The sequence below is a fragment of the Etheostoma cragini genome, chromosome 21 (genome assembly GCF_013103735.1).
Source record: "Etheostoma cragini isolate CJK2018 chromosome 21, CSU_Ecrag_1.0, whole genome shotgun sequence".
Lineage (NCBI taxonomy): Eukaryota > Metazoa > Chordata > Actinopteri > Perciformes > Percidae > Etheostoma > Etheostoma cragini.
In genome coordinates, this window is record NC_048427.1 from 2595622 (window position 1) to 2622761 (window position 27140).

Here is a 27140-nt window from a genome sequence, read left to right on the forward strand (position 1 = left end):
TACTCTGCTCTTCAGCTGTGCTGTATATATAGGTCAGCATTTAATAACTGTAACCATCTCATTCAGTGGCCTTTTTTAATATCCCATAGTGAGTTTAATGCTCCAACAAAGCCTCCATTACTCAAACAACCTGCACTAAGAGCTGGATGAATATTTGGCTACGCAGGAGAAAGGCTGGAGTTTCATTGCTACCTGTTTGTAATCTGTAAGCCTGTTGCCACCGTCTCACACAGTTTCAACAAAACATGTCATTCAACCCAGAAACCGTAGCAACCGTAACCGTGTTTGAGATGAGTTAGTGCTAACTATTTCAACTGTATGTGTAATACTTTTGGTTTACTGTATTAGAGAGAAGGAGTAAACAACAAATATCGTCAGATGGTTTGGAGGTTTTTCATAAACTGATGACAATAATATGGTTTTCACTCCTAATCACAACAATGCTTGGCAACTCAATATGTCAATATTGGGGTTTTTCCCCAAGATTATTTGTTGGGCATTTTAGGCCTTTATTAGACAGGATAGCTTGAGATGTGAAGCGAGAGAGAGAGAGAGAGAGTGACATCCAGCAAAGGGCAGCAGGTCGGGTGTGAACCCGCGGCTGCTGCAGTAAGGACTGAGCCTTTGTACTAGGGGCACGTGCTCCACCATGTGAGCTATCCAGGCGCCCCATTAATATTGTTCTTTAATACATTCTGTTGGATCAAATACAGTCTCTTAATGTACCCATTGACAACTGCAGAAGTACCCTGTGGCATTACAGTGTGCACAACAACAGTACAGGTATGTCTTGAAAAGATTTTTCTGTGTCTGTTCAGATGTTTTGTTATTAGGCATTAAAAAAAAAAGTAATTTAAGCTTATGGATTGTGCTTTTAAGCCCTACTAAGGTTTTAATATATTGAGTTATGGCAGGGCGCTTCTTTCTAGCGGTTTTACAGCTCCCCTATTAATTTACAGCAAGCTGCTTCCCCACTTGGAGTATGCCCTAGATTTAGTTCACATCTGGTTTTAACTGTGGTTGAATCTCAAGCCTGTCTGACTGGGGCAACAAGTGTGGATGTGTGTGAGATGTTCCCCTGGCTGAAGAATTAGACTTTGGTTTATGTTATGACTGTCTGTGAGGTTAAAGATCACTTCAGAGTTTAGTTGGGCTTCTTCGAAGTGTGACTGACAGTGACCTACTCTCCACTGGGCCTCTCCTTTACTGCCCACCAACCACTTTTCTGTTTAAGGAAAATTCCTTTGCTGACATCATACCTAAACCCCGCTGAAGCTGGAATCTATTTTCCTTCCTCCTGTTATTTTGAGTGCAATGCTTTTGAGAGAAACTAAAGTCGACACACTTGTTGAGCCAAGTCAGTGCATTTTGTTCAGAGTTTGTAAAAATCAGAGTGGAGAATAGATAAGCTGAATAATGATGGTGGGGGAACATTTCTGTCATTACATTAGCATTATATAAAGGGGCCATATTGAATACCAACGTCAGATGACTCTACAGTGTCCTATGGTGCGAATATGCCATCAATAAATTAATTGCTAATTTTCACCATAAACAGGCATATACATGTTATTATCAAGGTTTGTCAATATGTAAAAGGCCCTTACAGAAATATTCCAGTGTATATTTACTTTCTATATAATAATGTCTATATCGTAAATGGGCCTCTAAAAAATTCCCATTGTAGTGAGGGACCACGTCGTCTTATAAGTCTCTGAGCAGTGTTTACCTTTCTTATGTCTGCTAGCATACGTACAGGCTAACTATAGCCAATTAGCTACGTAACAGAAACCCACACATCTCGTTAGAGCAATGCTTAATATTTCAATCAATAAAATTATGGTACAAAAGGAGCACTAACGCCACAGGTCTTATGTTGACTACGTGGACGCAGCTATGGGAAACTCCCAGGGCAGTGATAATATTTACATAGCAGGCGCCAACGTTAGAAGATGTCGGCGTAGCGTTAGCTAGCTGTCTAAACTTATGAAAAGCCGAACAACATCGATGTCCTCCAAGCTGTTTTTCACTTTCCCTCCAATATTATTATGAACATAATAAATACACCTGGACTCGGTTGAGACCAAAAGCCATATGACATGGCAAGATCACAAGCATTTAGGTACATGGAGTGCTAGTGAAAAAGCTAATGCTAGCAGGGCATGGCTAACTTCAAACTTCATTCATTTCTAAAGCAGTTTTAAAACTTTTTTGGCGGCATGGTACACATTAACAATGGTATTACTATATTTGTCCAATGTAATTTGTTATCATAAGTCCAAGAGAGAACAGTTAGGCATTTCTTTCAGTGATTAAAGTCATTTTTTAAAGTAATTTATTGCATTTCACACTATTCCATGTACTATGTCAATGGTAATCAGAGCAATGTTGGTATCTAACATGGAGTCCACTAAACACATGACCACCTTGGAAACCAATCGCATAACGGCATAGCTCAGAACATTCAATTCCCTAGTTGGCCAAACTCTCTCTACTCTACAGCTCTCCTGAGGTTCATGGAGGGGCATGCTGGTAGCAGGGAACACAATGAGTTTGTTTATGTCAAAGCAGAGATACATCTCTCTTTATTCATCACCTTAAATCCCTACACACTGACACACTTGCCATTTGAATCTCTGACAGCTTTCTTGTATATTTTGTATTTTATGAGGACAGTGATTAAAGGATGATCCCACAAAAGAGATGATCATTGTGATTTACATAATGTTTTAGCATTCAGCGTGTCATTTTGAATATTTAATTTTATATTTTAACATAAATTTTGTCCATGTCACTCTGTCCTTGTGGCTTAATGGAAATAATTTGTCATATCCAACAGCAACCCTACTTTAGAAGCAGAGCTCACCTTAAAAATGATGCTACGAAGGGGAAGTGACTTTTTTTCCTTTTCTTTTACTTGCTGTTTGGTTGTGACACATATTAAGCTATTTATTTATTACATTTTTATTTCTTTGAAGTTTTGGTTGTAGTGTGGAATGTTTAGTTGACAATTTATGGGTTACACTTTTGTGTTGTGGCCGTTGCTTCTTTTCTTTTGTATTCTTTATTTTGTGCAAAGTTGAGTATGTTGTGTGTGGACAGTGGACCGGACGTTTTGAATGAGATTACCTTTGTATCTGGGATGGGCCCCTTAGTGGCATGACACATTTATATATATATATATATATATATATATATATATATATATATATATATATATATATATATATATATATATATATACAGTATATACATCATATAAAAAATAGCATGCTGTCCATATGCATTTAACCTTTTTAAACCTGTAATTTCAAAATACCGTGCAGCCATACTAAACAAAATATCAGTTTTTTTAATGCGTCAGTTTGGGATGTTTAAAATTATAATGGGCATTTTAAGAATATTACATTTAATAGGCAAATTAATTCATACAGAAAATAAATGTTCATTAGTTGCAGCCCAATATAATACTGTCAGACCATGTGGAATAAGATGCTTATTCCAAACTTAAAGCTGCTTAAAGAGAAGATAAAATGGGAGACCTGTTGGTGGGCTAAATATTTAAAATGTATTATTAATGGATAATTGTTTTCTATAGGATTTTCTTTGTTGAGATAAAAGCATGTACTTCAAATTTTAATGTTTATTCATTTCATACCAGGCGTGACATTTGCTTAAATCATTTGAATTCCTCCTTTGGAGTGAGATTTTAATGCACTGAGGGTATGATTCATGTAAAAGGTGTGTACAGGATTGGGTAATGTGTTCAGCTCTAGCAAATAATCAAACAAAAGATAGTGCTCTAGTGCTGACAGTCTGACGTTCCTAATAATAAAAAGAAATCAAACATAATTATATCCACATCAAGAAGGCTGCTGCAAAAGGACACTCTGTTGATTAACACTCTGAAAGAATTAAGCCTTTTAACGTGTGACTTAGTAGGACAATGTGGAGCATGTAAACAATCATTAACGTATCATTAGAAGAAGTCCCCTATATTCTCTCAAACTTAGATATCAATGTCCAATTTGAATGCATCATTAAACCAGAGATTTGCTCTGCAGTTTACCTGAGGCAGATAGGGTGTTTCATCTCTACCTGTTTATGTTGCTGGCCAACTTAACTGAGAGCTACTCACTGGGATCCAAGATGCCAATCTAATGCCAAAAGCCCTGAAGCTGTGTGTGTGTGTGTGTGTGTGTGTGTGTGTGTGTGTGTGTGTGCGTGCACGCACATGTGTTTGTGTGTTTGTCTTTGAAAAAATATTGGAAGACTAACTGATCTAATTGGCGTATTCATTCCTCACCCGAGTTGTCTCAACTGCAGCCAGTCGACAAACTCAGGCATACAGGAGATACTAACATAGTCCAACATTATTTGGTTTCTTGCTGGTATTGAAAATAACACCTCATCTTTAACACACTTGCATGTGTTGGCATGTGGCACATGTTATGTGTGTGTGTAACACTTCTATGTGCATGTGTGTGGGTATTTGCAAGGTTGTTTGTGTGAGCAATGTCTGTTTTTCTGCAGCGTCTCCATGTGTTTGGTGTGTAGAAGACAAGCTCATGTTTCCATCAACATAGCTGGCCTGGACAGTTGGAAACTCAATAGGCAAAGTGTAAGGCAGTCACTCTGGGATTAGTGTACAGTATCTCCCTTGAGTTGTTTGGCATGGCAACAATGGGCACAAAAAATTCAAAGTAGTTGCATGCAAGCTCTGCACTCTTTGAGTATATACAACTCATATGCACGCGTTTCCAAACAGGCATCCACACCATCGCTACATATATGTGTATGTGGCAATGAAGTATCTTTCAGCAGAGGCACATCCATGCACATTCATGTTCCCAAACATATTCTCAGTTAAGATGTTATCACTCAAGCTTGTATGGAATGCTACCCTGTGATAAACACATGGTGCGTTCTGTACTTTGTATTGATGTACTATATCCATATGTAAAGTACTGCACAAAGGCACTTACAGTTAATTTTTCACCCAGCCAGTTCTCTGTTTGTACAGCACTGTCTAAACTCTCAAGTGAGTGTTTAATGCTGTACCCAACAACTGTTTGACTTTGGTCAATGCAGGACGACACAGAGGGCAGCGAATAGCTGCCAACAAGCCTGTATAACTGCTTCAGCTTCCTGTATCAAAACAACGATTTGTCAAGTTTGGAATTAATTACAGCACAATATATTTCAATTATTTTGACTTTGACATGAGAAATTTGTGAATTTTGATAACAGAAAAAGAAGATTTCATGCTATTGATAACAGAAAATGAAAAGCATTGTTGCAGCTGATTGTTGTCAGAGTACTTTTGTTGAACTCAGAATAGATCATACAACACATAGTCCTACCGTGGGCAATTGTTTATCTGATTACATTTATAAATCCTAATCTTTCCAAAAACAGAATTGTTTTTAAAATGTGGCAAGAAATCACGAATTACAAGGCTGTGCTTTTAAGCAAATGCTATGCTTTTTGTAATGTATTTAATAGGACTTTGAGTAAAACCCGGTCAGAATAATCAAATCGCCGCATGCGTAAAGATTTGGCTAGATGCCGGCCCAGGGTGTCAGGGTGTCAGCCCACGAGAAGAGGCTCCCAATGCTGCTTGTGTTCTCTGACCCTTGGCCATATTGGACAGGCTCCAGCTGGTCCTCAGATCTGTAGTCCTCTTCTGTGCCAAGACGGGCAGCACTGACCCTGCTGACCATCTATTTGTGTTTCTGTATGAGAAAGAGAGAGGGGGAGGGAGGTAGAGAGAGAGATATAAACAGATAGCATTAGAGAAACTAGCATAAAGGGAGATATGGTAAGGTAATGATCATGTGTTTGACTGTGAGTTTAGTGTAATCTGTTTGTGTGGGAATCATGTGGAAAAACATTGTTTACAGTCCATTGCTTCACCTTGTGTGTGTGTGTGTGTGTGTGTGTGTGTGTGTGTGTGTGTGTGTTAAGCACAACTGTTACCCTTATCTGACACGGGAGGATTAGCTGACCAAAGGTGATCCTTTGCCTCGTCTACCCTCTGCCTGTGGGAGTCCTTCATCTTGTTTTCCCACAGATTGTCACTTGAGAATGTCTGCTCTGCTACTGTAAAGCCAGACTTTACCACTACCTGCATCACCGACTCCATTTAAGACAAATATATTCCTACTAGAGCCCGACCAATAAAGGATTTTTATAGCCAATACAATACAAATATTTAGTTATTAAAAAATCTAAAATGCCAATACCTGCACTTGCTAAGCATGTGGGTCTGCAAATCAACCATGAATGAAAACTTAAAGATCATAAATTTATATTTAATTAATACTTTTTTAGAGTGTAGTTTGTCATGCTCAAAGTGTAAAGAAATTACAGGAAGAAATTAAAAACATTTCAAAAGCAACATCTCTTTCTAGAAAAAGTGTCCTTGTTGAACTGTAGAATTTTCTTTTGTAATTTTTTAAAAGTAAACCTTTTACAGTGAAGATGGAGTTAAAACATGCAGATACTCAGTTATGCTGTATCACAACATGTAGCCAAATATAGTAATGCAGAGATTACTATATAATGTGAAAATGCTAATATGCACCTATGCTACCAGGGGAAATTTCTCCTGAATATTGCATGTAACTTATTTAACATTACAGCCTTATGGGACTCAATGCCATTCCTCAGAAATGAATTTTAATTTTTGCATCTAACAGCTGTGAAAAGATTAGTTTTTTATTAGCACTAGTGTATTTCCAGCGAGTGAATAATTGATTATTGAACCGTCTCTGTTGAGGCAGAGACCTCTCATTATGCATACTGTTCATCCACTAACACACACACACTAACACATTTCCACAAAAGCCCACACAGAGAATATAAAACCTTTGTCACAATGAAACATAGCAAAGTCTTCTCGTTCCAGTTACTGTAGTTCCAAACGGTAGGATGGCAATGTGGGTATTTGTGTATTGTGTTTCAGTGTGTAGGTTTGGGTCCTGTTTCACTGGCTTTTATAGGAATGCACAGTTCGCTGCAGCTCAAAGACTCTCAGTCAGAGAGCTTCTTACTGTAGATTAGAGGAAGAAAGGAAATTAGAAGGAAAGGAGGAGAGGGAGAGAGCCAGAGCAGAAAATGGGTCAGACATCTGAAAGCCAGGCAGTCCTTTTTCGGCGATGGGCGTCAAAGCATTATCCAATTGCACCTCTTTTTCTTGCTTTCTCTAATGCATTTGATTATTCCCTTTTCTCACTTTCCCTGGCCAAGAAAATGTGCAAAGAGAGGAGAGAGTTATTATGCTTGTCATGTCTGCAGAGGACAGGCTTTAATTTGGACACAAGCCAGCCAATCAATCTCCACATTGGCTCAGTTACAGTACAGCACTTTCTCTCTGTGTGTGTGTGTGTGTGTGTGTGTGTGTGTGTGTGTGTGTGTGTGTGTGTGTGTGTGTGTGTGTGTGTGTGTGTGTGTGTGTGTGTGCGTGCGTGTGCGTCCGAGTGTGCGTCCGAGTCCATATGTAACAGCTAAGCTTTAAACTATACAAACCAGCAGATAGCTCTAAAAGTAAAGCACACTGGATTAATCCTGTGTGGAAATGACTTGTTCTATGCACAGAGCCTTGGAGGAACAACGAATTGGATTAAACCTGGAATGAGCGTTAATGGAAAACATGTGTAACAATGTCACAATAAAGGAAATAAAGTTTATTCTGTATGAAGCAATCTGCATTGGCGCATCAGCTGAATGCCTGAAATGGAAATGCAGAGTCCTGTAGGTCACACATGTTAAGTGATGTCAGTGTGTCACAGTAGATAGTAAATTTCTTTGGAAAGGAGCTCTCTTAGTGTACGGACTAACAGATTTAGGTAACTCAATTTGCATAATATGCAAATACGTGCATGTGATTCAGTGGGTGGTTCTGCAGTATCTGCCAGTCTGCTTCTCTGGCATCTAGAGCACTTAGCCCACTTTTGTTAGAAAGTCCTAGTTGTGGGCATGGTGGCAGCTCTCAGAAACTGACTGCAACCAGGGTCCCCTCAGAATTCATTCAGCAGTAAACCCTCCCACAGCAAGAGCATTATTTAGTGAGGTGAAAAAGTGAAATACTGTAAAATACTTTTGTTGCTGTAATGAGACTAGCGCCATTCATTTTCTTGATTAATCTTTTCTATAAAATGTCAGAAAGTAGTGTGACATGCTTGTTATAATTTCCCACAAGGAATGATGATGACAAGCACAAGGTGACGTCATCAAATGTCCAAGTAAAAAAAGCATTTTACAAAGGTACAAAACAGAAAATCCTGACATTGAAGAGGCTGAAAGCAGCATTTACTGGGCAAAATTGCTTTAAAAAATGACAACAAAAAAAAAAGATGTTTTAGCTGATTTATTTTGTATGTCAATTGACTATTTGAATGGAATAACTGTTGCAGCTCAAAATCAGAAAAACACGCTGAAAGAATAACCGAACTAAAGGTGGAACAGCTCACAACAGAAACACCATGAAAGGTTTCAATATATGGTCCTGTATCCTTTTAAAAACCTGGATGATTATAATAAAAAGCTTTTGACAAATCGCGCTGTCCCAAATGTCAGATTTGTCTAAAAAGATTAAAAATTGCTGCAGTTGAGTTTTGGGTTATGCTGTCAATCTTTTTTTATTGTGAAGATTAAGCATCACAGTCTGCCTACAAAATGTTGGTTTGTGGGAATTGCATACTGATTTGTTTAACATACTATGTCAAACTCACAGGCGAAGAGAGGGACAATACTTCATGAAGTATAAACAACTTTGTCAGAAAACAAAGGTGAAGATTTTAAGGTATCTTCAAAAAATGCGTTGTCTCTCCCAATTAAGAGGGTGATTGCAGAACAGATGAGCAGGCTTATATAAATACTGTATTGGCCTGAATATGAGACAGCCTTTCTTTCTCAGGCTTATTGAAAATAAGAGACATTATTGATATGACAAGTTGAAGAATGCATCTCCGCTTTTGATGAAATGCAAAAAAAAACTCTGTAGTCTCGTCTTTTGAACTCCATTCAAGAATTTCAAGAATCATTGACTGTGCAGTCAGCGGTTTGTCTTCATTCTTGAACTCTCTTCTCCTGTAAAAATGAAACATCTGGTTTGTCCAACAGACCTTGAATCTCACCTTTTTTGGAGCTTGTTCAAGAATGTTTTGAGTGCAGCTACTAATAAGCATTCCTTCACTCTGTTTCACAGCCACAAACGCACTGTTCTGGGATTGGCAAGATTTTCTCCACTGTTTTTTTTACGGCGGCCATCTTGTAACATGACATTCTTTGACGTTAATTCTTAGTTGTTTTCACTCACTTGGTTTCTTTCTGAGAGTGAGATAAAAAGATGAATAATAATCTCTTTTCTGTGTTAAACACGGGTCTGGAGTCCGGCTATGGTTAGCCACGCTTAGCATGAACACTGAAGGTAGGGAAACAGTTAGCTTGGCTCTGTCCAAAGATAAAAAGTAAGCCTGAACAACTGGTGTAAAAACGGATACTATCAAATTTCCTGTGTCAGTTTTTGTTGTTGTTTCCCTTCGAAGTTTTTCAGAATATGATCAGATCAGGTTCAGTGTTGTGAATAGGCTCAAGGAGCAGCTAGCTTAGATCGATTCTGTTTCACCATATCTCAGTTTAATAACATTCCAGATTCAATATCAATTATGTTAGGGACATTTCAGTTAAAATACTATGTTTTCTTGGATATAAAAGAGATTCTCAGAGAATTTATGCTGTAAAATTTAGGTTGTTTAAAATTACATTTTAATTAAAAGGACAAACATGAATGTTCATGGATGAAAGTTTTGTGTTGTCCCTTTAACATTCCCTTTAACAGAGGTGCCTGGAAGCCCGGGGGCCGCTACCAAAACCTAAACTTGTGTGTGTTAAATTTGGTTTTGAAACTATTCCTCTAAAGAAACGATTCAATTGGAATCCTAATTTTTGAAATGAATCCATGTTGGAACCGATTCTTGAGGCCCAATCCTTAATCAGGCTATATCAGGATATATCTGATCTAACAAAAAGGAAATAAGATCACAAATCTAGCCAAACATCCGCTCACAGCACATAAACGCATTTTGGTGTGAACCCACCAAAGTACTGAGGTTGTGATACTCAGCCTTGTTGCTACATAGGGTTTTCAGGTGTTGCTGTACAATTTCACTTCTGAACAGGACTAAAGCATTACCATACCCTTTCCTACTTGCGATACTAACCTGTAGCTCTCTCTCTTGGGTTAAAATAAAAGGCAGGACATACTGTAGGTGAGCTTAAGTGCTGTCAAGTTGAGCCCTCCAAGCAGCTGGCCCTCTTATCTGTCCCGCCTGTGCCAATGCATATTAATCCCTCCCAGAGTGGCTGAAAGCTGGCTTAGCATATGGATTAGCCGGAGAATCAGATGCATGGCCACACTGACCACTAATGAGAAGCGGTTGCTTGAGGAGACCTGAGTACTTCATCTTTTTATTTTATTTTATTTTATTTTATTTTTCTTTATTTAGCACATCAGAAAAGAATAATAAGGTGGAGGGTGGGGGGGTGGCCTTGACCAACTTCCACTTTGCATTTAAATGCCATGATGTCTCTCACTCATGGGTCAAATTCTCTGGATGGGCAAAGCAGAGAAAGGGGAGGTTGGGCCGATCTTATGACCTCATAAGGGGCAAGATTCCAGATAGCCCATCTGAGCTTTCATTTTCTCAAAGGCAGAGCAGGATACCCAGGACTTGGTTTACCCTTATTGCCATTTCTAGCCACTGAGGGGCCATAGGCAGGTTGGGGGAAATGTTAAAAAAACTGCTAAATCGAAACTTTCATGCCATGGGATCTTTAACAGTAAGTATGGATTCAGTTTGATGTTTAACTAAAGGGGCATTACAAAAGAATATTAAATAACATAAAAGGATATACACATCAATTTACTCAGAATATTTAGTTCTAGTTCATTACTTTACCTCTTGATCTGAGTTATGGAAGCAGTCTCGCTGTAAAAATGGTCAATTATAAAAGCATCTAGTGCATTTTGTAAAAAAATACAGGCCCTCAAAAGGCTTTACTGCCTTTCAAAATCTAATGTAGGATATTCTTTGGAAATGATCCCAGTTAAGTGGTTACCACAGCTGAGACGAAGTATGGAATAATACTACGATTGGCCCTACGTGAGGCAACAGCTAAGGGCAGCTTCTATCTACTGACTTTGATTCGTGAGACAGCAGACATTGAGAGACCCAAAACGATACTAAAAGGACACTAATTCTGTTTCTTTGATAACGCTTGCAACGAGCAGTCACGTTTGTGTTCATTCAAAATGAATCATTTGATTATCTTCTTAATGCAAGAGATAGGAGTGGACCTTTGTGTGCCACATGCCAAGTCAATGTCCTCAAATAATGATACAACCGGGAGAAATGTATCTTAACGTTCTCAAGACGTAATGATATTGCGTGTGTGTCGGAGAACGCGTGTGTTTGTGTTTCAGTCAGAGCTGAAATAGATAATAGTCAATAAATAGAATTGTTGAATGACAGGAAGTTAATGAAATACCCTTTGAAAATGTTTCAGGCTTAGTTTTACTTTCCACAATCTTTTATTATTGCTGTTGAAATTTTAATAACTATGTGATGTTTGTATCTCTCCATCATGATCAGACACACAAACTACAGATGTATTAATGTCATAATATGCTGTGATTTACTTTTATAATAAAAAGTGAGAACAAAGCAACTTGTTAAATCCAGTTTCTCTTTCAAATACCGAATCGAAAATGACACTGGAAACGATCTCTTCTGCCTCAAAAATATTTGTAAAAGTGGGCGAATGAATCAATATTTTACAAAAATGCTGCAGAATAGGTATTGTTTATCTTTTTTCCTGAGTCAATGTCTCACTTTAATATGCAAATATCACTTTTTGAAGACTTTAGGCGACATCTTCAACAGTAATCAGATATCTGCCCAAGGAAAGGAAGAATTCATTCCGTTTCAATAGGGCCGTCGCTGTTGTTCTATCCCATGTTTGATCGTATTCGGTTCAGGAGAAACTCTATCCATAGATTTAAAACCAATAAGCAATATTAACGCGAGTGTATGGTTTAACGTTAGCATGACAGTGATGTGGATAGCACTGATGTCCTCTATGGAGCTATACACCTCAAAATCCTTTTCTCATGATATAATTTCTTAGTTGCATTGAAAAGGGGAGACTTTCTGCTGGGTGTTAGATATTTTAAACTGCCTTTTTTGCTCTAAATACACTTTTTAAAATCTCAGTGACGTCACACACATCTTACGGCTAGATATACTGCTTCACAGCAAGCACTGAGTCACTTCCTTTTTTCTTTTGAGGCATCAACAACACAGCGGACAGGCTAGGCTCTCCTTGTCAGTATACATGCTAGAAATATTAGCTCAGACATTCTGGTTCCACTTCAGATGCCATCAAGTGAGATCTCTGGTCGTAATCAGTCCTTCACTGACCAATCGGCATTCATAAACAGAATGCTAGTATGTTACAAAAACAACTCAACCTGTAAGAATTGAAAGGACATAAGTACTCGTTCATTCAACTTTTGACCTATAATCCATGTTGAACTTGCAAAAACTATTCTCAAATCTGAGATTTCTCAATGGAAATCAGGCGAAAGAGACACATTTAGCCATCTAGCATCATAGTCCCATTCATTTTGCACATTTTGCAATCGTCTTGTAACAAAGATATTTGCGACCGGCATGATGCTGTACCTTTATGCACTGTGTAAATCTTTTTCTGTGAGACATGGAGGAGCAGCAGCTGACAGCACCTCCGCTCTGTTCAATATTTCCCTCAGTAATTAGCTATATTTTAGTTCATTCACAACAACCCATCCACTATGGCTAATCAGAATGATCATTTTTAGGATTATATCAATATTATGTGACTGAGGTAACGTAATAACACAAAAACACAGCCTATGAAGGAAATGCCTATTTAATGTCATAAATTGTTTTTTTTAACTGTATCCCCCCTCGTCATTTTTGTTGAAATGAACGTTTATAGGCTGTACCTACATGTAGCATTGTTTTAGTTCAGTCCAACAACTAATCAGCTATATTCAAAGAAACCGTGATTATGTTAAACACAATTATGAAATAATTGTTACAGTCCTAACAGTTTATTATTGATAGTTATTATAAAGTGTTACTGTTGGGGTTTCTGAGCAGAAACATGCATGCTGACAGTCATAACAGTTCTGAACAACCACAAGTGCATTTCCCATCTATATCTTGATGATGTGTTTGCTAATTATTATTATTGTGACATGTTGAGTTGAAGTATAAGTGCTGTCTGTCTGGTTATTATCGCCTAAAGCCTGTATTTAATTAATTGAAGTAGTAACACAGTTATTATTACCACTGTGACATCTAGCAAGGTTCTGTCAGATCAAAAAGTTAGTCTGATTTTTTATTTTTTTTGTCTGTGGTTATTTACTGTTTTACTGTTGTCTGTGCTTAATGTTTAAGTGTGGCTCCCCAATGTAGCAAAACAAATTTCCCTCCCTCGCGGCTGTCAAGGTTTCATTCATTTATTCATTTCATTCATTCATTCATTCTTCTGGCCAGCCTAAGCTTCAAGTTCATTTGGCTAAAGGAATAAACTACTAAGCCTTTTAGTGGTAAGCTGGTCACATGAAAATCTAACACCGGTTTGCATAGACAAGACAACCTTGCACATACTTCTGGGATGTTCCTCTCGTGAACTCAGTGAATCCCCCCCCCCCATGTCATCCCCGGCAGGACATGCATGCATCTGTGGCCATGTGGGTTTCCTTGTACTGAGCTGTGTCTATCTATGGGATTTGGTCAACTCTTTCTGTAAGCCAGTCTGGCACAGGGGACATTTTTCTCACGTTGGCAACGACTTGGAGGAATCACAGATCCTCTGTTTTTATTACAGAGTTCCCTGGGAGCTACGTTGGGATGAAAGCTGGGATGAGATATAAAGACACAACACTGAAGTGAAGAAAACTCACCACCAAGGTAAGACATGTTTTCATAGCTTTGTGCACACCTCAGTTGCAGGTTGACATGTTTGATGCTGAAGTGACTCAAATTCCTGTTTCCGCATATACTTAATTACCTTTCAACCTACAGCAATGTGAGTGTATAGTTACGCTGATACCTCAGAAGTGTGTCAAACTGGATGGGCAGTGGGGGTTGCTTTTAAATGTCCATGCTGCAACACGGTGTCTTATTTCCACAGGTGCAGATATCAGATCCTGTATGTATAGTACATCTGAGCTGTACAGCACGCATGTTCCATTTACTCATGTTTATTAGCTTCCTGTACTATTTGCTTGTCAAGACTTCTCAAAAAAACTTGACAATGATCAAAAATACAATATGGATTAGTGCTGTATCCATAAACTAAAAGTCTGCAGCTTTGTATTCTGAGAGCTGTTATTCTTCTTTCCACATCAGATGTCTGAGCACAGCTTTCGCTCTCTGCCACATGAATATCATGGGGGTAGCATACATAATGGAAAGCAGGCTTCTGTGTTAGCAGCCTTTATTTACAAAACAAATCACATGTGGAAAAAATTGTATCATATCCTCTCCTCTCACTAGACGCGTACCTCACCTTTGTGCTGCCGGGATAAACATGTCAACATCTTTGCACTTCATGTGTAGTACTGAGAAATCACTGGGGGCTGACAAGGGACTAAATGGACAGACTAGAATTAGGCAGGGAGGCCAGTATAGCATCGCACAGTTCACCAACCCTGAGCTGCAGCAGTCAGCTCCCTGTGTGAAGAGCGTTATCTTGCACTGTGTTGAATGTGCACTTTTCTGTTTGCCACCGCCTCTATCTAAAGGCGAACATGCTGGGCCTCAGTGACAGCTCACGCCTTTGCTTAAAAGCAGTGCTCATGCTGACTTATGATCCTTTTCATGTTGCAATTTCATGATTTATATGTGTACTCAAGTTCTTAGCACGGTGCATTGTGCAGCAGTTGGTTCGGATTGGAATCCAGTATAGAAAAAACTAAAACTCAAAGATAAACCTGAGATCTGCAACCATTATATGAATTCAATACATTCATTGAATATGTGTCTGATGCATTGAGATAACATCTGTAGACACATTCAAGCAATAGACGTAGCCTACTGACCTTTCTATACCTCATTTTATGAGCTACTTGCTCCAAATGAGGCAGGTCCCAAAACTTCACTTAACTTATGGATATGATATGAATGAAAGAGAGTTTGTGACAACAGAAAATTGACATGCCCCAATCAGCAAGACTGTTTTACTATTGTCTGTTGGCCTTGTTGAACTGCAAAAACTAAGAGTGCTGCTTTTTTGTGTTTGGTTTAGGGCAGAACCGGGCATGCAGAGAGCCTTTTGCATTTTGGCCTTTGGCAAGTTGCTTAGAGCAACAACGTTTTTCTCAACAATGTTTCTCTGGGCTGCACATACAGTACGCAAATGTGCAGGTGTGTTGTTGTGTTAGACATTTGCGAGGCTGTTTCTGTGTTACAGTAATTCAGGTTGATTTTTTCTTGTTTTGACCCTGCCTACCCACAGGAAGTTGGATCAACCACAACGTGTTTGAGGCTCTGGTCTGCACATCTTGTTAGTGAGATATGTGTGCACATGTGATGCTCTGACACCTACGCCTACCCATAAACCATTTCTCTATGTTTTGTCTGTTAACACGTATCTTTCCAGGGTTAAATTTACAGTCTCACAACAGCCACATCAATTAGCTAACAGAATCTACCAAAATGTGTAACTTTAACCAGAAAGTGCGCAGGGTTTGCTAAAAAATAGATTGGACATTGGTCTTTGCTGATAAAACAACCAGATCCAAAACACAACCTCACTCCAGTCCAGTGATTGTACTTTTCTCTTGTTAGTGCAGAACAACTTCACATCAGCAATTAGCCTATCTTTTGTAAGGGGCTAGTGCATCAATCAAAACAAGTCGACTCCTGTCAGAGGGATGAGAGGTGAGCACCGGCATACTCATCCTGCCCTCGTGTTTCTCAGGTGGCTCAGAGAACGAGCTGAGCCACTCCCCGTCCATCTGTCATGCCCATCACTGGAATCACTTTCCCGTTCTGGCAAACACACTAACAAACACAGACGAGTACACACACCCCCACCTGGGCACTCATTCACGGACACAAGTGCAAACATGCACACACTCACAATCAAATGGACAAATATGTACAAACATCCACATGCACACAGACAAATACAAACACACACAAACACACACACAATAAAAAGACATTTGGATTCATACACAGATAATCTCTAAGCTCTACTGACATTTATCTCCAACCAGGGACGTCTGGGGAACCGTAAAGCAGGACGGGCAAACTGTGAGTGGGCTTGGAGCCAGCGGTTGAATTACTTTTATTCTCTGAACAGTTTGACTCACCTCCTGGTTGGGTAATCCCAGTGCACACTTTTGGACAGCTCCTGTACTAAACCTCAATTTCAATTTGAGTGAATTTAATTTTCTCAGATGGCCATTCAAGCTCAACCCAGCACTAACCGGAAGAAATAAGCTTTATGACCGTTAATGCTGTGCAATAAAGAGACACAATGACATTTAAAATGAAACCATTACAGTTGGACGGATGTGTGCGCGAGCTGTTGCTTCATTAATGCTCTCTTCTTCTTTGTTAGTGACATTTGAATAAGCATATTTCCCGGGTAATCAATAGACTAACTTAATAACCTGCCTTGAGACTCTTGCATGTCTAGACAGCATTTGTTTGTTTTTTTACTCTCCAAAGAAGCCAGGGATTATTTTAGAAATTTCCAAGCATGCTGCCAAAGGACATTTCCAGGAACTGAGGAAACAAAACTGAGTAATGAGTCTGGCTAATACCATGATGAATTAGTTAGCTTAATTTGTGATTAATTTAACACCCCGATCGGTGGCTTTACCTGTGTTGTAGCCAGGGTTCTTGGCTGGGCCGCAGTGCAGCGGTGTAGGCCTGACGCTGTAACGTCTCCAGATTTTTGTCATGAAATGGGAAGTGCTCGCTGCTTTCTGCCATCTGGTTTTATAGTTGTGTAAATAAATAAAGTGCAGTGGTAATGTTAGGTTGCAGCATCGTGGAGGCGGAGTGGGTGGTATTTTATGAAAATGTGCGGTTTCTTGAACAGCTCTCTCATTCACTAAAAGGAAGTGGTTTTTGCCTCCTCAGCTAAGCTGAAAATGTTCCTCTTTTGCAGCTCTCTGTTTATAGACTGCAATTTCATTTCACTCATTTCTTCTGTATTAAAGACAGGCTTTCTGTTTGGGGTCACCAGGAGGACGAGGCTAAACCAGATATGTGAAAACCACAGTAGTCATAGAGGAGCTGGTGTTTGGGGTAATAATTGCTTCCCTTTCAGAGCTGAGTTTTTATTGGTGTTGATTGGTGCATCAGCGTGCAAGGGTGAAGCTAAAGTCTTTGTGATGCTTTCAAAGGCTGGTTGTGTTTGACCACCAGGACCTGTTCAGATTGTCTTTTCTTTGCAAGCTCGATACCTTGTTTGTACTGTGAGATATCTACCTAACATGTTGAATAATTCTCTGTGGATCAACTAATATGCAATTTGTTAGAAAAATAATGATACATACTTTTTCTCTGATTATTATTAAAACTGTTTGCATATTAATACCATATTATACTGATCACTCTAAACAAGATAACCATGGAGCCATCAACTGTCGTTGTGAAAGGATGTTTCCGGGGTTAGAGCAGGCGGAGGAGGTTCTCAGACCCGATTAGATAAACTGACTACATCGATTTTGGTATGACATTGTGTTAACATCCACTTTGTATAAATAAACTGCTGTAGAGAGCTTGCAGTCCGGCATTTTCTGTACTATTCTGTAGTGTGGAAACTGTCTCCTTGTGTTCACAAGTAAAAATGAACTTCGATTTAACTTCAGTGGTCTCTGTATATTCTTGATAATGAAACTATTCTAACACAATATGACATGCATCTTTTTCTGTCTTGTCCTATTTCTGTCTTATCATTTGCTAGTAGTGTACAAGGTACAAGAAAATCCGCTCACATAAACGTTGCTCCAGAATCAAACTGTGGTCAAAAGCAGAACTGGACCATTGCTTAAGTTTTGATGCTGTATCAATAAACAAATCAAATTCAAGGGATCCTTCTGTTATTATGACCATGAAGCTGGATATTTCATAGCTGAAAAATAAACATGTCAGTGCGCTCAGACGGACAAACTACTGTAACTAAAAATAACACAACTACCTCAAACATAGGATTTGCATCTCTGAACTGAAATTTCTTGTTACTTATTTGACAGTATGATACACCACACCATTGGCTACACCCAGTTTATAAAAACAGACATATCGATGTGTCAGTCTGGCTCAAAAACTCCACACGGTAACCTTTTAAGTCCTTTTAAAAGATTGATGTGTTCCACCTTCAAACGAGCCATCAGAAACTCATGCCCGGGTCTTAGTAAGTGTACATGTTGCTTTTTAAGTATTTTTTCCAAAGCAACGTACTATTGCTCTCACATCTAGGGGTTAATTAGAATTAGATTTGGTCTCCCACACCAAAGGCATGTGTCTTATCAACTGCGCCATCACTACCCACACATAAACATCAAGTAAACACACCAAAAAATCAGAAGTCAAGTTCCCTTTCAACCCTGGCATACATTTTAAATCTGACGCAGCTCGCAGGACAAGCTAAAGAGCTGAATTGCTCGTCTACAGAACTGGCTTTCTTCTGTTTCAGCGTCTCTCCCATGCTGTGAGATTCTCGTGGATTTCAGGCTGTGATAGAAGTTAAAACATCAGAGGGGACATTGACAAATTGACAGATTGTAGTGTGAGGGCGGAAGAAATGTTTTCAGGAAAATTTGTCAGAACAATTAAATTTGCAGTGTTAGTGTCTGGACCCTGTGCAATCACAGCTTAGCTATATGCAACATGAATGTAACTTCTTGTCTACGTTCCACATCTGAATCGCTGGCAGCTGCAGCAGCTCCTGTCAAACATCTCACTGGATCTCATGGTGTGAAACAGATATGATTGTATCGAGTGCTATCCAGTTTCAGACCAACAATGAATGACTTCTTTTAGCAAACCAGACTGGACACATTGTTCTTAGTTTACAAGTTCCACTAGGAGCCCCTGTTTCCTGACACTGCAATGATGGTTAGGGACATTCTTGCTGTTCTATAGACAAAATATTCTTATTTTCCTAGCTGTACAGCTTGAACCAAGCTAGTAGGATGTTTACATACTGTAGATCCTTATTGTAGGGAATTATTGTAAATTAAATCCACAGAGATGTAAAACCGCTACCTTCCGTTACATGTTTCTGAGGTCCAAGGGCATTGTGTACCTATTTATAATTGCAGATAGGCCTGCATGATTCTGGGAAAAAATTTAAATCATGATTTTTTTTGCTTTGATTTTTTTGGAGCACAACAAAACAAAACGATCACCACCAGCCTGTAAACATAGAGGCTTAAATGAAGAGAAAGGGGAACATTGCAGCGCTTGGGAGTGCTTTAAAACCTATTTCATACAGTCTGTGTTTAAAACTCACAGAAGAAAGTTGTAGCGTTTGTGATTTAAAAAAAGAAAAAAGAAAAGTCAAATCAAAGTTATTGAAAAATGTAATCGTGAACAGGATGAATTTAGATCGCGATCGTGCAGGCCTAATTGCAGGTCATGATGAGCATCTGATCTAGATGGTAATGGAACAGAGTTGAGTTTTACTTTTAGTTTTTTTTAAATGAAGCCGGTATGGGCTGGACCTGCTGTAATCACATCATGGCGTACTATCACGGGCAGCGCCTGTGGGGAACACTAACAGTGTCTCTCCCACAGGGTTTCCCCCAGAAAAGTTGTTTAGCCCGGTGGCAAGTCTCTTCTTTTCCTACTGTACCTGTAGTACAGGTGTTTTTCAAAGGATTATTTTTGGGCCATTTTAAGCCTTTATCATACAGGACAGCTGAAGATGTGAAGGGGATTTTTAAGAATTAAAAGTGTTCACATGTCTGGCTGCTCAGCCAGTCTTTAAGATGTTGGGAGAAATTAAGTTGGGAATTACAACTTATTTTCTGATTTGGTATAGTGTTCCATAAATTAGAAGCTCTTACAGAGAAGCATAGGTGACTAAGTCCCCTCTTTGGGCAGATTGTGTAGCTCTACTGTTAGTAAGTTTGATTATTGATTTATAGAAAAATGATGGTTGATGGTTCCACCTTCTCAAATGTGATTACTAGTAGCTGCTGGTTTTTATTTCCCTTGTGTTACGATATGGTATATTGAATATCTTCAGGTTTTTGCCTCTGGGAAATTGGATGGTCAGTTATCTGATGCTTTATAGATCCAGCAATCAAATGACAAAATAAAGTGCAGCTGTAATGTTAGGTTGACATTATTAAAAATTGTTAGTTGCAGTACAATCCTACGTTAATATTTGCCAGCTTCTTTAATGTGAGGCTTTTTTTCTGATTCTATATAAATAGGTTGCATGCCTTTGGTTTTTGTACAGTTTGAAGATCTTTCCCTAGGATTTACAGTAAAAATGTCATGAATCAATGTAATATCACTGTAACAGGACATATACGCTATGTTAAAATAAAAATAAGGGGAATGAATAAGTTGACAAAACATACATACATACATTTTAATGTCATCACATATAATTCAAAACATCTCTAAAAACTCAATGATCATGATCACGGGTACTAGCGCGGACCGGTAATAGACAGGAAGTGAGTAGCGAGCTCTGCTGTCCCGGTCAGATGCTTTGTTGTTGTTGTCGTTGTTGTTTTTGTATTAGAACAAACGTCTTGTTGAGGACAGAAGGACCTTTTGATGTGATTGTAATTACCATGAACTAAAGGACTGAAGTGGGTCAGTGCTTTCATCCTACAGTCACAGAATTATTTACATACTTTATTTCTGACACCTCATACTCTGGATTATAAAACCATAATTTGTTGATGGAAAGAATCAATACATAGATTTGCAAATGAATGCAAAGCAAGCAAGGCATTGAACTTTGTGCATAACAGTAGTTGTAGCTGGAAAACAGTAGCACAGTGTCATTTTATTTGACCGGTCACGTAAACTAACCTGAAGCAAAATGTACATGCGGCAATATGGTAATACTTCAGTTAGTCCCGCGTTTTTTCCTGATCTGCTGCTAATATCTGAGGATATTGAGCAGTTCAGTGTACGTTCATCACAGCTGCGTTTATGCTCAACGTTTAGATGTCATAAAGTTATAAGGGCCCTCTCCCTCCCTGTGCCCTCTTTCTCCTTCCTCTTGCTTAATCTTTCCCCAAGGCAGTGTCAGTTGAGGTGCAGAACAGGTGCAGCAGGGAGTGATATGAACACACTTTCCTGTACCAACAGTTGGTCCCCGCCAACTTATACGGTACATATGTCATATACAGTCCAATCTGCCACCACGGCGCCATTTACGTGGAAAGAGAAAAGAGTTCAAAGTACCTGACCACTCCAAAGGCCTTTTCTAGTTTTTCTTGTGGCTGTGTTTGCTCTCACTCTCATCCTATCAGGGCTCAGCTGTATGGGATTATAGATAAAGATACCATGTATAGCACTGACTGAAGACTCGGTTATGCTCTGAAACAGGCACAAATATGGACAGCTGCGGACCCTGGTTCTATCTGCATGGAGGAAGCATACCACACATGCGCATTAGATCTACATCGCCTCTACATCTCTACGCTACCACTTGTAGCGGACTGGCTGTGCGGACATGTTAGCACAGCCACAAAAGAAAGGGTGTATACAAGTACCTTCTGATGACTAACTTTAATGCAGACCCTCACACACTTGCACATGTGTACAGTAGGATTATGGCTTATGACCTCATAGGGTCTTTTACCTCTAGCTGAGGACAGAAAAGCTGAGCGTCTGCTGGTATACGTTAATGAGTAACATCAGTGCGAATAACTAGTGCTGTACAGTGTGTGTTGGGGGGAGAGAAAGTGGGACATTTTGTTGCTCTGACGCTTGTAGGAAGTGCATGTAAGGACACGCTGGGTCATGTAGTTTGATACATGACTGCATACAGTAGCGTGTTTGTATTTGTATCTGCGTTGAGTAGACACACACAGTACAGTAGATCTGATAGTGTGTGCAACATCTTGATAATCTCAGCCCAGTGGCAGGGATGTAAAGATTTGGTGTTAATTTCAAAGCTCCCTTTTGCCAAGGGAAGGTTGTCTTTGTGGTCATTGGCACCTCTCTGAGACTCAAAACAAAAGCCAGTATATCTGCAGTCAGCATGTTTTTATTATGGCCATACTTGCTGTAAACAAGGTTACCAAGCTCTGCATACTGCAAACTTTCCATAATCAAGACCAGACTGCTATTCCTAGAGGGGCAAAGACACAAGACAGAGAGAGTAATAGAAAATAAACGCCAAGAAGAGACAATAGGGAGCGACGAAAGGGAAAATAGGGCAGAAACGGCCTGAGAGTGGTGGGCAGCAATAACCAGTTTAGAGAAGGGCATTCCAGCTCTTTTGTTGTCGCGCCACAAATATTCCAGTCCACCTACTCCTCTAACACACAAGTGAAGTGAACTTTGGAGGACTCCAATAAAGACGGAAAAGAGGCGAGAGAATTGAAACGCCTGAGGTTAGGAACACTGGCCCGCTATGTACAGTGGACAGTTAGCTCTCCACGTGGTCTGAACTCTTCCACAATGATACTTAGTGCAATCTGGTTCGAGTTTAACGCAGGCATGAGGAAGAAGGGGGGGGATTCAGTCTCTTTACAGGCTCACTATTGAAGAAACACACAGAGGGTATAGGAACAGGAATGCATCAGCCAACATTTTGTACTGTATTTGGATGAGTTCCAGATCATTGTACCTTCTAATTAAAAATGCAATCCTGTACGATAGCTGGGCCGGTTTCAACTTGCCGTGACTATAGTTAGAACCGTATTAGGAATTCATTTTCCCTCCGCCACTGTGGGCAGAGGACTGGTGGGTTGTTATAGATCATTTAATAAAGTTTTAGATTCACTTCTTTTTTTAAATTCAACTTTATGGTTTGGTTGAATATTAAGTTTGACACCATGAGTGATCTCATTAATAATATGAGAGCTATGCAGAAGCCAGTACTGAGGCCAGGCGTGGGACTTAGATTATCATACATATTAGTCCCAAATGACTGGAGAGGTCTCATTCCACATTTCATTTCTGATTTGAATGGTTCCCTCTGCTTCTCTTCACTGGCATTAGTGTTGCTTTGTGTGTTCATGTTCTTTTCTTCTGTGTTTCTTTTGTTTGTTTGATCTCGCTCTACGCTGCCAGCTGAGGTATTGTCCCCATTACATAAATTGCCAACGTGCCTTTTGGCAAAGCACATTGTGTGTGGAACCTCAGCCAAGTCTGTCAAGGTTAGTTTAGCTGAAATTGTGCCAGTGTGTTTTGACACACCTGTGTGTGTGTGTGTGTGTGTGTGTGTGTGTGTGTGTGTGTGTGTGTGTGAACATATTTGGCCGCTTATCAGATAGGCCCGGGAGACACACATTCCCTTGTTTTTTTCTTCCTGTCTTTGAATATTTAAAAGTTATTTTGCGTTGTTGAATGTTGTTCAATTTCTGGATTCAGATGAATTGAAATTAAAAGTTTGACAAAATGCTTTCAAATGGCTTGTATTGATGTGTTGTTTTGTCTCCCTCCCGTCTATCCTCTCTATGTTTTTGGTCCTGGGACGTGTTCCCAGTCTCAGTGTATTGTTTGTAATTTCTCAATGTATAAAAATAACACCAAATAATTTGATCACAAAAAAGGCTTGTATTGCTGTAGAGTTCTTCTCAGCCTTGACGTTGGATTTATCGACACACTGTCTCAGTCTGAGCAAGGCTGCGGAGATCATATCAATCAAGTGCACAGTTTGTAATGTTCCTCTGACCGTACCCGTGTCCACATGCTCTAGCTGATAAAAATGACATTTAGCTGTTCCTATAACATTGCACAGCTCAATATGATTTGAAACAAGTATGTCTTTAAGATAAAAAACAAAGAGGAAAGACTAGTTTTGAAATTATCTAGAGACTTATCAAAAGCAGTGTGAAGAGCGCTTGACTTTGACAGCTCACAGGAATTTCACTGGGGTATAGAGACAATTTCTGTTTACGGTCGTGAACCCTGAAAATAAAACTTATGCTTTAATATCTTAAACAAAATACACAGGCCTACAAAGTCAGAAGGGTTGTATGGTGGTTTGATTCCTGGTTCCTCCTGTGCATATCTGGCAAAGAAAATTGAGATGCTTTGGACAAAAGTGTGGCTGCAGCCTGCAACCAACCTCGTTAACCATTGGCTATAGGTCAGACAACAATGTTGCCTCGAGGGGTGGGGGCCTGGGGCCAGCAGATCTCTGGGCCAAGACTTTCGATTCATTGACCATTTTTTACAGTCGGAGTCCAAAAGTCTTGTCCTTCTGCCTAAAGATTCTCCATTTTATTTTAAACATTTTAAAAGGTCTTACAGTAAATTTCCAGACCCCAAGAGGACATTGTCACATTTCTTGTTTAGCTTGTTTTGTCCACAGTCCACTAGATAATCAGTTTACTATCATAAAACACTCAGAAAATCATCACATTCATTGGAAAACTGGGATTCCCTTGCTGTCTTTAACTTTAGAAATGTGTCCTTGTCTGTTTATATCCCTAAATGTGTTTGCGTCCTTTGTGTTCTCGTATCTTTAATTTTGGGAGTGTGTGTGTGTGTGTGTGTGTGTGTGTGTGTGTGTGTGTATGCGTGTCACTCCTCCTGTCTGGATAATTCCAGCACTCTCCATAAGCTCATGCATTCAGCAGTTGGAGACGACGGCAGAGGCATGCCTGGGGTGGTGGTCAGGAGAGGCCTGTGTTTTATGGAACATACTGTACTAAACTGCACCGCTGCAGCAAAGGAGCTATAAATAGAAGGTGCTGATAAAGAGGAAGAAAAAGGGGGTGGGGGGGGGGGCTCAGTGGGAAACAGACTCACCTAGCCTGTTTGGTTTCTTTCCAGATATAGATGAGTGTATCATAGTGTGAACCTCTCACCATGACTATTGACAGAAACAGACCCGTGGCAAACCTAAACATACCCAACATGCATCAGTTTATTTAAAAAAAGAAAGAAAGAACTAATCCTTGTACAGTTAGACCTGAGGATTATGAACAGATTGAAATAGAGAGAGAACACCAACACTGTCAGTAGCATGAGGCATTAACAAGCAGCAGCAGTTGAAAAGAACAAGATGTGATTTTTCCTGCACTTTAAAGTTCACGCTCTCTGTCTCACTTCTAAAAACAGATTTTTCTCCTGATGATTAGAGCTGATTGTCAGTGCGCTTGGATCCACCTGAGTATTAGGCATATTGAGGCTGCATATTGACCTGCGGCTCCAGATATCTGTATCACATTCTAACATGAAGACAGTGAGTGTAGGTTGCAGCCTTGCTAACAAGCTGACATAAAAGAAGAATATCTAGTTAAAGGCCTATTAGTATAGTAGTAGGTAATGGTTGTCAGAATTTTGTTGTGCATAATGGGATTTTTTGACAATAGCATGTTATGTAGCTACAGTGCATCAGCTGTCAATGTTTTTGAAGCTGAGGGCTATGATTCCCATCAGTCCTGCAGAAGGCTGTAAGTTGAATTTTTTTTTTTTTTACACTGTCCCAAATCATAAAGCCATACCGTCAATTCCCCTTCAAATAGAGCTTGGGCAATACAAAGAAAATCCGATATTACAATTATTTTTGATAAAATACCTCAATATTGATATCGCGGCGATATTGTAAGGTTTGACACTTGGTGCTTTCACAAAATATTTCTACAATGAGATTTGTGATAAATAATCATCAGTTATGCGGATATAATGACTAAGTGGGTACAGGGAAATAATAGAACTGCTAGAACAGTCTAAAAGGTTCCAAAAATGACTTCACTTTACTGTAACGCAGCCTGTAAATCCATGAAAAGACAACACTTTAGCCATATTACAATATCCAAAATTTCAGGTGATATCTAGTCTCAAATCAAGATATTGATTTGACTGTGTTCAGTGCAGTGGATCCGGTAGTGTGATGTAGGTTTTAAAGACATTTTACCATCTTGCACATCTTTTAAAATTTAACCTCTATTGCTGCTGAGAGTTAAGAGGAAACTGTCTGGTGAATCTTTTTTCAAAAGAAAGTTTTGCGGTCACTGAGCAGGAGCAAGATAAATGAAAAGAGTGTTAACCCTGTGGTGGGAGACTCGTTCTCAGGAAGAGGAGTTTTGTAGGTTCTAAAACAAATTGTTTGCCCTCTGATCCAACAGGTCATAATGGGCTTACATAGATGGATGAAGGCAGGGAGCAGTGTTTGCTTAGCCTTAGAGAAAGGTGATGCATGTGGATGGGAGAAGAGACCTGCTGCTCTCTCGCCTGGAACCGTCCTCTTGTTATTATAGATTGAAAAAGCACTGAGAGATTTTAGGCCTTCATTACATTATGAGGAGTATCACAAAGGATTGTTTTGAAACTATTAAGAAACATACAGTTAGCCAAGTTGATAATAAGTATTAGATTGCACAACATCAACTTGTAAAACATGAATGAAAAGCAGTAACAGCCTTCTCCAAGAAATCTGATTCAGAATGAAATGACAACCTGAATGCTCGGTAACTCTTTTCATTACATTTTACGTGTTTGAGTGGGCTACAACTCTAAGACGGATTCTTTAGGCATTGTGAGGCACTGTAGCGTACATGTCCACTTTCCTAATGGCATCTCCAGAGGCCTGCACGTTCAGGACTTGTAGAGGCTAAATCCTCAGCTGACTCCCAGCCCTCTTAAACAGCACTGTGACCCGATTTATGACCTTGTTTTTCTTCTATTTTTTGCATCTTCTGTCTTTTCAGTCATCTTTTCCTGCATGCATCGCTCTCATTCTCATTCTTGACTCTGATATCTCCTCTTCCCCCTTTATTTGATCTTGTGCTGTGCCACAATAATGCTCCTTTCAATGTCCTTTTATGCCTCTATGCTCACACACACAAACACACACACACACACACACACACACACACACACACACACACACACACACACACACACACA

General features: G+C 39.4%; 1 protein-coding gene and 1 long non-coding RNA gene across 3 annotated transcripts in view; one reads left to right on the forward strand and one right to left on the reverse strand.

Moving 5' to 3' along the window:
• The window catches only part of LOC117936898 (thyroid hormone receptor alpha), a 128739-nt gene that overhangs the window by 6678 nt on the left and 94921 nt on the right, over window positions 1-27140 (forward strand). For both annotated transcript variants that reach the window (XM_034860398.1, XM_034860401.1), the window contains exon 2: window positions 13942-14024. The gene's annotated coding sequence lies outside the window, so the exon portion shown is untranslated. The remainder of the gene's footprint in view (window positions 1-13941; window positions 14025-27140) is intronic.
• On the reverse strand, window positions 1531-20617 carry LOC117936903. The gene is made up of 3 exons (XR_004655046.1): window positions 20606-20617; window positions 14626-14632; window positions 1531-1777 (listed from the first exon to the last, which is right to left on the reverse strand). It is a non-coding gene; the product is annotated as an uncharacterized LOC117936903 (long non-coding RNA).